The sequence below is a fragment of the Schistocerca americana genome, chromosome 3, assembly GCF_021461395.2.
Source record: "Schistocerca americana isolate TAMUIC-IGC-003095 chromosome 3, iqSchAmer2.1, whole genome shotgun sequence".
NCBI classification, from domain to species: Eukaryota; Metazoa; Arthropoda; class Insecta; order Orthoptera; family Acrididae; genus Schistocerca; species Schistocerca americana.
The window spans coordinates 516,468,409-516,482,164 of NC_060121.1; the positions used below are offsets into that span (position 1 = coordinate 516,468,409).

Consider the following 13,756-nt stretch of genomic DNA (forward strand, 5'->3'; position numbering starts at 1 on the left):
TAATTTCAATAAGGGTATAAATATTGACACATTCGTTTATTTGTAGCAAAATTACTCTTCCATTATTTCAATTTTCATATTGTTTTCTGGTATTTTTTGTTTGAATTCAGTTTATTTTGTGTATATACAGAGAAATACGAAATAATAAGACGAAATTCTGTCGATGAAATCAAAAGTTCGGAAACAAAATTAATTGTAACATTTTTAGTTCAAGTACGAAGAAATGTGGATGTTGGTATTCTGTATATCCTTTACGTTGCCGCGCAAAGTTATGAAAAGATCTAACCAATCACAAGTCTCGTATTCAAAATGAAATGTTGTTTGAAAACACTACGCGTCCTGTAGTAATCATAAATGTTGCTAATTATGGGATAAAAGCTTTCTTAACTTAAGTCTTATCATGTTGCAGACAAAGTTATGAACTTCACTCTTCAGTGTGCAAGAATATAAACTTTATTACACAGTTGTATTTGCGTACTATTTCTTGTGTCGCAGTCACATAGATGCTTAAGTTTTCAAATGTAACGTACACTTTGTTCGAAGTTGTCTAGGTCGTTATGATCGTTGTGTTAGTTTGTGGATAAGGAGATGTGAGTTCCATAATTACCACGTTGTGCGGTTGTCAAGTAAGTGTAATTTATAACTGTTTCTTTTGACGTGTGTGAAAATGATCTGTATGTATAAATATATACATTGCGGAGGTCTGTGGGACCCTAATGACAATATGCGCGATGCACAGTTTAATACAGAACTGTCTGCTTTGGCTTACAGTATATCTGAAAATAAATACTCATTTTTAGCTAGGTTAGATTTAGTTCATAACGAATATTTTCGTAATACAGTCGACTTTTTTTGTGAAGAGATTCGGAATTTGTGATGTGCTGGACTTAAGGCACTGAATTTTGAAATACTAAACATGAACTTAAAAAGTTTAAGTTAAAACTAGAGTTCGAATGTAAAACTCCAGCTTAAAAGTTGGAGTAAAGATGTTATTTATTATCCACTGTTAATTTATAAATAAAGGGAAGGAGAGAAAGTACTTCATTTGCCTGTTTAAGCTACATTTATTTCATTAAAAGGATAACAGTATTATGCACCAGAAACTTTTGTACAAGAAATCCGTATTCGTTGTTCTCCCAGTAACACATAATCCAGCACCTTAGAAGATTAATATCGATTTTAGCCCTAACCAACTTCCACTTTTGTTATACAGTGATTAATAAATATTGTATTAGATTTCCGTGTGCAGCTCTCTCAATTATGCGCATTAAATGTTGGGTCAGTTCTTTGTTTTATTTGAAGTTTGCAGCAGATAATGATATCTAACTGAAGTTTTTGACATGGAGCTTCAGTCAAATAAGGAAAAGGATGGCCGCATAATTATTTGGTGGAAAGTTTGTGGTATAAGAAGTAATATACTGAAATGAAATTAGGCCTGCATGGAAAAGTTTGAGTTATTGGGTTGTGTGATGTCATAGAGGCATCACATCTGCTGTTTACAACAGTGTGAAATTAATATGAGGGGTAGTATCTGGGATAGTTGCTTCATGGAGGCCAGATTTGGACACATATTCTATAGTCGTAAGCATACATGCATTTTGAGCTATTGCTTTCTTTGTATTAAAATTCCAATATCATTGTGTGATGAGCCTTGGATGAATGAAAGTAGGTAAATAAATATTATGCCATGGAACTGTTTGGCCTGCTGATAAGTGGGTTCAGTGTGGTACTATATGACCTGTTGCTTATTCCAGTTTATCAAGAACATAACCAATTTTACTTTGTACTAATCTTGTTGATAAAGAAACCCAATTTCTGTTGAAAAATGTGGAGCAAAGTGATGCAGCTTGGTTAGCACACAGGACCCTCATTTGGAAGGATGATAGTTCAAATCTGCATCCAGCCATCCAGATATAGGTTTACTGTGTTTATCATAAGTCACATCAGGCTAATGCTGGTAAGATTCCTTTGAAAGGGCACTGCCGAAAACATTCAGAGCTTGTGCTATGTCTCTAATGATCTCGATGCCGGTGGGATGTAAAACACTGTAGTTGGGATGGCGTACGAAGATCTGACAGTTCACAGTGCTGTTGGCAGCTTTAAAGTGTGAAGTGCTAACAGCTGTAGGCGAAAATGGTAGTTGTGTACAGAGCTGTGACCACACTGAGGTGTTGTCATAGAGGTGTTCACAAAACCGCGTTACGTTATTGGTCAAGCTAGAACTGTGAAGCTGCTGTGCCTGGCAGCCCACTGCAGCTGACAGGATCAACTTCTGCCGGTTCAACTATAGTTTCCTGTCCTTTCGGAATAAAGTGATAAAACGTGGTCACATGATGGTGAAGATTTGCCATACTTATGGAGTGTCTACATGCCTTCCGTGGCCCATGCGAATGTGGTTCCAGGTGGTCTAGATTGCCTGATGCTGGTCAAATCCACAAGGTTTCTTCTGGATGCAGGGCAGTTTCACATTGTGGATGACAGTAGTGTGAATTGAAAATTTTTTGTCTGAGTTGACATTATTTTCGTCCCTTACGTGGTATTATTTGAACTTAGAAATGCTTAACGAAGAGTAGAGGCGGGGGAAGAAGCCCTGCCTCACACTTGCAGGGCTGAGAGTGTACACCAGAGATCCGTGATTTTATGCAGGTCTGATACATGGTCATAGGGAGCATTGTGCGGTATATCAATGTTTTTTTAGTTATGTGGGTAGGTGTGTTAAAGTTCTACAGTAAAGAAATTGAATTATGTGCAAATTTCATGTTGTATGTTGATTTTAATGCATTTCATTTTGAAATGAGGATGGTTACAAATTTGGAAATTGCTGTTAACTATAGGCTGGTGGACAGAAGTGTCAGGTAGAGCTTTTATGTGTGCTTATCGGTACAATGACAGTGATTTTTGTTAAAACAGCTATATAATTGTGCCTTTTGAAGTTACAGAATTTTGACATTTTATAAATTTTGTGTCCTTCCACAAAATTTTCTTTGTGAATGTTTGCTTATTGTTTGGCCACTTAATAAGAATCATGTGAAAAACATATGTGCAGAAGAAATAAGGCCCTGATTATCTGTAGATTCAAAGTAATGAAGACATGAAATGTTTTTTTATTTTGGTCATTGTGTTTAGGTAATGGGCGTGTTTGTGTAAAATGTCTTTATAATGTGGCTGTACCACCACCTCCCTAGTCCTTAGTTGGAAGAGTTTGGGCCATTAAGTTATTGCTTGTTGTTTACATTCTTTTGATTACTTGAAATTAGTAAGAATTTGTCACCCTCCCTTCCTCACCGCCTCTGATGGAGAGCCTTCACCCCTTTTTATTTTTATAGTTATTCCCCTCTCCCTGACTTAGTGAAGTATGTAGGATGCTGCTCTAAGTTCAGTATATGGCTGTTAAGAATTACTTTCAGTTGTTTCAGTTTCTATTGTTAGATGTCATTTCTTTAACATATCACTTACACAATCCAAAAGAGTTTGTATTCTTTCATGTATTGTACAGCTTAAGCTGATTACCTTGTAAGGGAAGTGGTTATGATTGAATACTCTGTGAAGCTGTTTTGGAAGGCAATATTAAATATTAATGCCTATGATTTGTCATCTGTTTTGGAGCCATCATTGAAAAACAGTGGGCAGACAAGTTTTATAATTTTTCATAAAACCAAATCTCTTTAGGGCTTTTCCCCGTCCAACTTAATTTGAAGAGCTTAGCTATGAATCATGGAAATGGGTGACTATAACGGGTGTTTTTTTTATTATTGAAATTGTTAATGTAGCTTATTGGGGTGTGACACTGTATCTCCTACAGAGCAATTTCCTGCAATTTTGGTATTTATACTTTAATACATTTTGCTGTGGTTTTCAGCAGTCTTCTGTTGTCTAGGCATGTAATGCTGTTTCATTAATTTTTCACACACAAATTCATGCCATGTAGCAGTTATGTATATTGCGACACACACTGTGACTTTGCCTCAAAATGGAAATAATTCTCCTGAAGGATGGTGTTCCACAAAGGCTAGCAGAAAAGACTGCAAACAATAAATGGGGGCAGCAGGAATGATGTGTAAAGCAAATCTTCATGCAAATAAAGAAAGACTGTGAGTGGTTCTGTGCCATGTAGTGTAGAGGTTCATGCATGACCTTGGATTCTGACCATATTTTTTTATGATCATTAATTCATTACTGGTTTTGCAGTGTGAGCATATAAGGTCGTCAAAAAGAATGGGACAATGGAGGTGCATTGAAAATGGGCACAAATTCCGCTGGTACTCAAATCTGACATCTTTTGTTATGCTCTACTATTGGGAATACAATCAAAAGCCTTGATGGCTAGCAAATGAGACAGCCAGGATAACTTACAAATTCAAAAAAGATGTGTCTTTTGTCACAACTAAATGTGATATTCTATTCTGTTTCTCTACTATAACAGAATCAAACTGGTTGTAAACTTCACAGTTATCTTTCATTACCAAAGCGGTGGAGATCATGGTAGTAAAATTGTTGCATATCAGCTGCAGCACACGTCATATAAATAGCGTACAGGTTTTACAGCACTGCCACATTGTTTAAATTTTGGAGAAGCTCACAGGAATCTTCCTGACATTTTTTTGAAATGGATTCATGTTATAGAAAGTTATTTATGTATTTTTTATTTTACAATGCTAGTGTTAGCTATATTGTTGAATTCTGCTTTAAGGTATATTGTACATTATGTTGGCATAGTTTGCGGTTAATGTAGAACATTTTTGTACGTGTGAATAATTGTATAAATGTGTTGGTATGGTCTGTGGTGGTTTAACCACTGACAGGTCCTTTCGAAAGTGAGAAAAACAGCATCCCCAGCGCCATAGGGGCCATGTCCAATAGCTGTGCAACAGTAGCATGGGTGAATTTCTTTACTACATGTTACCAAACATAAGGTTTTCTTTAACCAGGATCGCAAGCTGATGACACATTTGTGTAAGTCGGAGGTCAAAGTTAGAAGAGGTCTCTTTTAGGATCCTAAACTTAAGTGTGCATCAAACTACTTGAATTTTTTACTTGTGTCTTTAATTTGCTGTAGAATGCTGAAATTTTGATAAGACAGAACTAAAAAAAAATTACATTTTAAAATGTGATTAGCTCAAATTATTAGAGCCAAAAAAGAGAAAACTATTATTTTTATTTTATTTCGTGTCCCCTTTCATTAAAAGAAATTGTAAAGCTGGATATTGTAGAGATTCTTTGCAGTTTTTATGGCTATAGTTAATTTCCTTGTCGTTAGGACTTTTTATATTATCTTTCACAGTGTCTGCTAAACAGTTGTAAAATGCTTGCATTGCAAAACGAAATACAATTTTTATAGGTGGTTTAGAACATTGTCTTTCTAATGAAAATGGTTTAAAGGAGCTAGCAGAGGACTGTAACTGGGCTGAAAATAGCCATTTTTGGCATTTTTAGAAAAATCTTCATTTTTGCCCTCTAGTTCATAAACTATTTGAAAGCAGTGGGAGAACAAAATTTTATATTTGAAGACCTTGTATTGGTAAGTTATTATGAGCAAAGTTTCAGGTTTATCTTGCAAATACTTCCTGAGATAAAAAGTTAAACTTCACCTTTATTTCGAATGTCTATTTCGTCGGCTAACTTCACATCAAATTACCCATATGCAAATTGCTTAGGAAATAGGTTTTTCTTATTTTACTTAAGAGAGTGCATAATGTTATAAAAGATGATCTGTTTTGGTTCTTTCGAGAAAATATTACTGGAGATGTTATGCCTCTAAGTTGCCAAAAACTCAGGGATGCACTATTGAGAGCTACACTATGTGGTCAAACAAATTACTACCTCTCTGTTAGTGTTAAATTGACAAAAGTAAAATGTGCAAACATTCACACACAATTTGGGGATATCCATTGTAGTCATGTGGGACCTTTTTTGAAATTGGACTACTTGGCATGGAATGGCCCAGATGCTATTTTATCAAACAGTGGAAACTGCAGGTAGGGATATCTACAATGTTGGAAAGGATAGATTGCTACTTACCATAAAGTTGCAGACAGGCACGATTAAGACATTCGGCACGTGCCGCCCCCCCCCCCCCCCCCCCACACACACACACAAAAACAAGCACACCTTATGCACACATGACTGCCAACTCCAGAATCTCAGGCTGGAATGCAACATCGTGTGGGATGCAAGCAGCAATCTGGAGGGGATGGGGAAGATAGTAGTGTGGATGGCAAGAGAGACAAATGCTGTCCGTGGAATGTGCAGGGACTAGACAGCCAACAGGCCCAGTGTCAGAAAGTTTTGGGGCAGAAAGGTGGGGAAAACAGGAACTAGAAAAGAGAGGAGCAGGGAGAGGTGGGCGGATGTGTTGGCAGATGGCTGCAAATAAACAGGGTGGGGAATGAGAATGGTGAAGAGATGATAGGACAGAGACGGGTGGAAACTGTTGGATGGAGGATGTGGGGACAGTATGTTACCAGAACAGAGAGGGTAGAAACTGTTGGGTGGAGGATGTGGGACAGTATGTTACTGTAGGTTGAGGCCAGGATAATTACAGGAGTGGAGGATGCAGATTTCAGAAAAGCTGGTGGTGGAGGGAAGGATAGAGATGATTCAGGTATTGAAGCAGCTGAGCTGTATGTTGCACCACAGGGTGCTCTACTTTGTTCTTGGCCACATTTGGCAGTGGCCGTTGGTCTTGGTGGACAGCTGACTGGTAGTCCTACCAATACAAAAAGCTGCACAATGATTGCATCATAGCTGGTAAATGACATGGCTGCTTTCGAAGGTGACCCAGCCCCTGATGTGTAAGATAAATCTGTGATAGAACTGGAGTAGGAAGTGCTTTGTGGGTGGATTGGGCAGGTTTCGCACCTGCGTCTTCCACAAGGCTATGATCCTTGTGGCAAGGGGTTGGGATTGAGAGTGGCATAGGGATGGACTAGGAAGTTGTGGACGTTGGGTGCATGATGGAACACTTAAAATAGGAGAGATGGGAAGTATCTCTGGTAGGATGACCATTTCGGGGCATGATGATAGGTAATAAAAGCTGTGGTGAAGGATGTGGTTCTGTTGTTCCAGTCCGGGATGGTACTGGATGGTGAAGGGGACATTCTTTTGTGGCTGGTTCTTGAGGTGGTTGGAGGACTAGGGGTGTGAGGGGGAAATGGTACAGGAGATCTGTTTGCAGGCTAGGTCTGGGGTAGTGCCTGTCTGTGAAGGCCATGGTGACACCCTCAGCATAGTGAGCAAGGGAGTTTTTTTGGCACTACAAGTATGCCATCTCCAGGTGGCCAAGCTGTATAGGAGGTATTTTTTGATGTGAGATGTATGACAGTTGTCAAAATGGAGGTACTGTTGGTGGTTGGTACGTTTAATGTAGACAGAGGTACAGATGGAGCCAGGAGAGAGGAGGAGGTCAACATCTAGGACAGTGGCATGCTGGGTTGAGGAGGGCCACATGAAGTGTATCGGAGAGAAGGTGTTGAGGTTATGAAGGAACAAAGTAGGGAATCTTGGCTGTGGGTCTAGATTATCGAGATATCAATGAACCTGAATCAGATTAGGGGTTTGGTGTTTCGGGAGGCTGAGAAGGTCTGTTTTTTAGATGGCCCATAAAAAGTTTGGTATAAGAGTGCCATGCGGATGCCCATGGCTGTGCCACAGATTTGTTTGTACACCTGATACTGCAAAAGCACATCTCCATGACACAGACATCCCAGAAGCACTTCTCCTTGCACAAGATACTACTAGCTTGCAATCTCTACCCTGTGCATCACATCTCTGAAATTGAATCCCTTGCTCTCTAGCACCTGGAGGAGCTTTCTAGACACCATATTCATAAATTATCCCATCTGCTGACATCCTACTGCCACCTTGGGGCACCACTGTCCAACCCCTATTGCAGCCACAGTGTTCTTCCTTGTCCACCCCTCATAGCAGCTACACCCTGCCTAGCTGACCTTCTCAACTTGCCACATCCCCCAGAACTCCCTCTACCAAATCCATAGCCAAAACATTCCCATAACATTGTTGTTGACCAAACCAAAACCCTTGGCTCCATAGAAGTTATAGTCCTATCCAAAGGCCTCACCTTCAGCCCTGCACTGAAATTTAACCATGCTGGCCATGTCAAAGAGTGGATAGTGAAGGTTTGAAAAAGGTGTTACATGAGATGATTAAAAGCAAGAGGAAGAATGGTATAACAGATTATGCTCGAATGATGAACAAAAGTGGACAAGATATAGAGAATGAGGAGGAACTCGAGGATATGTGGAAGGAGTATTTTGAAGAACTCCTGAACATGAATGGAGACATGGATGAGGAGGAACAAGCTGAGGAGAAAAAAAGAGGAGGAACAGCAAATAGAAAAATACCTTACACGGGGAGAAGTGGATGAGGCATTGGGGAAGGTGAAGGGAAGGAAGTCACCAGGTCTGGATGAGCTAAATGTAGAGATGGTTAGAGCAGCAGGAGAGGTGGGGATATGTCCCCATCTTTTAAGAAGGGCAATAGAAAAGAGTGCAAGAACTATCGGGGGATAACATTCATGAGTCATTGTGCAAAGATTTTTGAGAAAGTTTTGGAAGCACGAATTCGAGCAAAATTGGGAGGAGGAATGAGAGAAGAGCAACATTGCTTCAGAACAGGAAGGTCCACAGTGGATCTAATTTTTGCTGTAAGACAATTGCAGGAACAGCACTGAGAATATGGAATAGATCTACTACCTAGCTTCCTGGACACTGAAAAAGTTTATGATAGTTTACATAGAATCAAAGTGTGGAAAGCCCTGAAGAACAGAGCAGTAGCAAAACAGATTTGGAGGATAAGGAAAATGTGCCATGGAAGTGTGAGCTGTGTTATAGTGAGGGGAGAGAGATCAGCTGGGATTGAATAGAAGAATAGCTTGAGGCAGGGAAGTCTACTTTCACCATTACTCTTCATTGTATTGATGAATGATATAATGAATACAGTAGCACAGTTAATTGGTGAAAGGAATATGAAAGCTATGGTGTTTGCAGATGATCTGATGGTTTGGGGGAATGAGGAGGAGGGAAGTACAAGAGCAGTTGGACATATGGGAATGAACAGTACAAGAATATGGGATGAAATTTAGTATAAGTAAGAGTGAGATAATTATCACAAGAAAGAAGGAGAGAGGAACAATGTGAACAACAATTGGTACGGAACGATTGAGGAGAATGGAGAGTTTAAAGTACCTAAGAAGCCTGATGCAGGAAGGTGGAAAAAAGACAGAGAAATAAATGAGTGGGGGAGAAAAGCAGAAGCATTTCGGAAGTGTCAGGAGCCCGATATCGAGCAAGGATGTACCCCACATCAGTAAAAAGGTTGTATACCAGTCATACTATGTCCCTATCGTGACCTACGTATCAGAAACGTGGGTTATGAAAGGAAGAGAGAAAAATCAGAGTACAAGCTAGTGAGATGAAATTCTTGAGAAACAGTATAGGAGTGACAAAGATGGACAGGTTAAGAAATGATAGGATCAGAAAGTTAATGAAAGTGGAACCATTGCAGGAGGAGATAGAGAAATCAGTGCTGAGATAGTATGGACACGTTATAAGAGAATGGAGGAGAAGAGGATTAGGAGCATACACGAGATGAAACTGGAAGGAAAGAGACCAAGAGGAAGACCGAGAGACCGGTGGCTGAAAGGAGTAGAGGAATGTGTCCAGAAGAAAGAAGACTGGACCAAGGTGAAGATGGAGAGGCATATGTTCCATACAGACCCGGCCAGAGGCTGGAAACTGTCCAAGGTGGTGGTGGTGTCAAAGAGCTATTCTCCTTCTCCCAGTCCCTGCAGGGGAAGCACTTTGCCGCCAATTGCTCCAACCAAAACCATTCGTAATTCCAACATTGAACCCTGCCTCTTTCGGTTCATGCCACCATTCAACTGTTATCCTCCCGCTACCTAGCCATCTGTTAGTCACATTTAGAAATACCTTATGCCGGTATTACACTATCAAATTTCTTTGTCAAAGATGTGATCAAATATATTTGACAAAGATCTTTGACGTAGCCTTCGAAGGGGAATTACACTGTCATATTTTTCGTCAAAGTTCAAAATGGGCTGACAACAACTACTTGTTATTAACTGCAGCAGTTGCATGTACCACAGTTGCACTGTGTGCACATGCGGAAGAGAAGTGGGGGGGGGGGGGGGAAGGAAACATACCTGGGTGAAGCTGTGGGTTTTACGACGACGTGATAAAAGCATTCAACAAAACTTGTTACGTGAGCTTATAGTGGAGGATGTCAAGTCGTGCATCAGTTACTTAAGAATGGATGAGCATACATTTCTGTATGTGCTCAATGAAGTGTATCCTCATATCACAAAGCACAATATTCACTTAAGAACTGCTACATCTGCAGAAAACAGGCTCACTGTAACACTCAGATTCCTTGCTACAGGAGAGGGTCGCGTTGGGTCGGGTCGGGTCAGGTCAGGTCAGGTCTCCAATCTTCTTAATCTATTTTTGTATTCAGCGTGCCTCACGTTGTAAAGCGCCTCATCAGCTTCATACATCTCTATTAATTTTGTTGTTGTCGGCACTCACCAGTTGTATTTACCGGCAATGTTTATAAAAACATTACAGACGACAGAACGCTGCAGCGATGCTAGCGCTCCATGTGGTAACATGACACATTGCACTGAACAGAAGACAAGCGACTTCTTTGATCAAATCTAGTGAGGCCCTAGATTCGATCAAATATTGGATGACATTTGACAAAGTGCCCTATTACACCATCAAATATCTTCGAACTTACCCTCACCATCCTTCCCCAGGTCCATTCCTTAGAACACCAACCTTTCAGTCGAAAAAAGAATAGCCATACACAACCTCGAAACAAATCGTAACCTAATCATCTTACCTGCAGACATAGGTTCCACCACTGTTATGAACTGTAGTGACTACATGGCAGAAGGCCTCCACCAATTATCTGACTCCTCCACCTATAAACTTGGCCAGAGTGAGCCCATCTCAGAAGTTCAACACAAGTTCCAGTCCCTGCTTAAAGCCTTAAGCCCTTCCCGGAACATCTTCCCTGAATCCATTTCCCTCCTAACCTCTGACACCCCACACGCCCTCTCTACATGCTCCCCAAAATCCACAAACCAAACAATCCTAGACGCCCTATTGTGGGTCGTTAGTGTGCCCTCACTGAAAGAATTTCGGCACTCGATTGACCAATACTTCCAACCAGTTGTCCGTCAAAGACACTGCCAACTTCTGTCACCAACTCCCCACCATCCCAAGCCCTTTACCTCCTTGATCCTGCTGGCCCCACCTTCTTCAACAACAAGAGACTTCATGCCCATGGTCTTGCCACTATTGAACACGATCTTTCTCAATGTTCTTCAGACTCCAAATCCACTACCTCATCCCTCGTATACAGGGTGTGTCAAAAAAATGTATACACACTTTGAAGCGTCATAGAAAATTCATTTACCATTCTACAATGTTAAATTTCTGGAAATGGAAAGCTTAAAGTCCAATTGGAAAAATAAATGGACTTTGCAAATGTGATTAATGTTCAAACTGGTGGCCTTCAGAATCACTAAATTTCCGAGTACGAGTCACCACTGATTCTGTACATCATACCAAAGTGTCCAATGAGATTTCTGCACACACCACCTAAATCTCATTCCAAAGTGTGTCCAGGTTACGTGGTTTACGTTTGTACACCTCATCTTTTACTGTGCCCCATAAGAAGAAATTTAGCGGTGTGAGATCTGGAGAGCGTGCAGGAAACTAGATTGGTCCCCTGTGTCCTATCCACTGGCCTGGCACATTCTGATCCAGGTATGCTCGTACGTACCTATGATAGTGTGGCGGGGTGCCATCTTGTTGGAAATAAAACTCATCATTACCGTTAATGCACGAATGACAGGGAATATGGAGTCAGCAAGCATTGTTAGGTACGTTTCTCCAGTAACAGTACCTTCAAAGCAGAAAGGCCCAATGAGTCCCCTTGCAGACAAACCACACCACACATTTACACCAGGCAAATTCACAGCCTTTTCAACTGTAATGTGAGGATTATCTTCAGGCCAGAACACACAACTGTGCCTATTGACAGTTCCATTGAGTTTGAATTGGGCTTCATCCGACCAAATTATGCTACCCATAAATCCTGGTTCACATCTCACCATCTCCTGAACCCATTCATAAAATTCTAACCTTCGATCTGGATCGTTGTCACTAAGCTGTTGCACCAGCCTTGGAATGTACACATGAAACTTGCCTTTCTTCAGAATGCGTAGCACACTACTAGCACTTACATTACTCTCATGTACCGCTTGCCTTGAAGATTTTTGAGGCAAACGCTGAAACAGCTCCAAGACCGCACTTGTAGCTGTACGAGGTCACACTGATCAACCTTTATGCACATCACACAATGTTCCATGAATTTTGAATTTGTCTCGTAAACGTGTAATTGTTAACCTTGAAGGTGGTTCTGTACCATACTCAGTTATCCACTGTCTTCGAACCGCAGCTACTTTCTCAAACTTCCAGTACCCCTTAATTATCTGCTTCCGTGCTTCAAAGCTCAAACGCAAGTCCGCCACATTGCAGTTACTTCCTTGCCACTGCTGCCACCTGTTGAAGAAACATAACATTACTTTCTCACAGATATTTAACTTTGTAGAACGAGAAGTAAATTGTCTGTGACAGTTCAAAGCGTGTATACATTTTTTTGGCGCACCCTGTACTTTACCGACTTTATCCTAACCCACAACTACTTCTCATTTGAAGAGAATATACATAAACAAATCCATGGCACAGATGTGGGCACCCACATGGCACCCTCCTATGCCAATCTTTTTATTTAGAAGAGACATTCCCAGCCTTGCGAAACACCAAACACCTAGCTTGATTCGGGTTCATTGATATCTTCATAATTTCGACCAGTGCCAAGACACCCTATCTTTGTTGCTTCACAACCTCAACACCTCTCCCACTTGCTTCATGTGGACATCCTCAACCCTGCATGCCACTTGCTTCTCATTGATGGTTCCGTCTGCACCTCTGTCCATGTTAAAACCACCAACAGTACCTGCATTTTGACAACTGTCCATGCCTTTCACACCAAAATATTCCTCCCTTATAGCCTGGCTACGCAGGAACGGCATATCTGCAGTGACAAAAACTCCCTGGCTCAGTATTCTGAGTCTCTAAACCAAGGCATTCACTGATAGGCACTATCCCCCTGAACTAGTCTGCAAACAGATCTCCTGTACCATGTCCCCTCACAATTCCTATCCTCCCACCACCCCCAAAAATCAGCCACAAAGGAGTGTCCCCTGAGTCACTCAGAACCATACCGGACAGGGACAATTGAAGCACATCCTTTGCCAGAGCTTTGATTACCTGTCATTATGAACTGAAATGAGGGACATCCTACCAGAGATACATCCCATCCCTCCTAAAGTGGTGTTCCATCACTCACACGACTCCAACATCTCAGTCCATCCCTATGCCACTCACAATCCCAACCCCTTGCGACAAGAATCATGTCTTGTGGAAGACCCAGATGAAAAACCTGCCCCATTCACCCAGCCAGCACGTCCTATTCCAGTCTTGTCATAGGTTTATCATATCCCATCAGAGCCTGGGACACTTGTGAAAGCAGCTATATGATTTGCCAGCTCTGCTGCAATCATTGCACAGCTTTTTATATTCATGTAGCCACCAACCAGTTGTCCGCCGGGATGAAAGGCCACCGCGAAGCTGTGCGTCACCCTATG

The 13,756-nt window shown here is 41.0% G+C and overlaps 1 protein-coding gene across 1 annotated transcript in view; it reads left to right on the top strand.

Moving 5' to 3' along the window:
- The first annotated feature begins 550 nt into the window (after nt 1-550).
- Nucleotides 551-13,756, top strand: part of LOC124607474 (proliferation marker protein Ki-67-like) — an 81,804-nt gene continuing 68,598 nt past the window's right edge. Inside the window, exon 1 of the mRNA XM_047139831.1 lies at nt 551-626. The gene's annotated coding sequence lies outside the window, so the exon portion shown is untranslated. The remainder of the gene's footprint in view (nt 627-13,756) is intronic.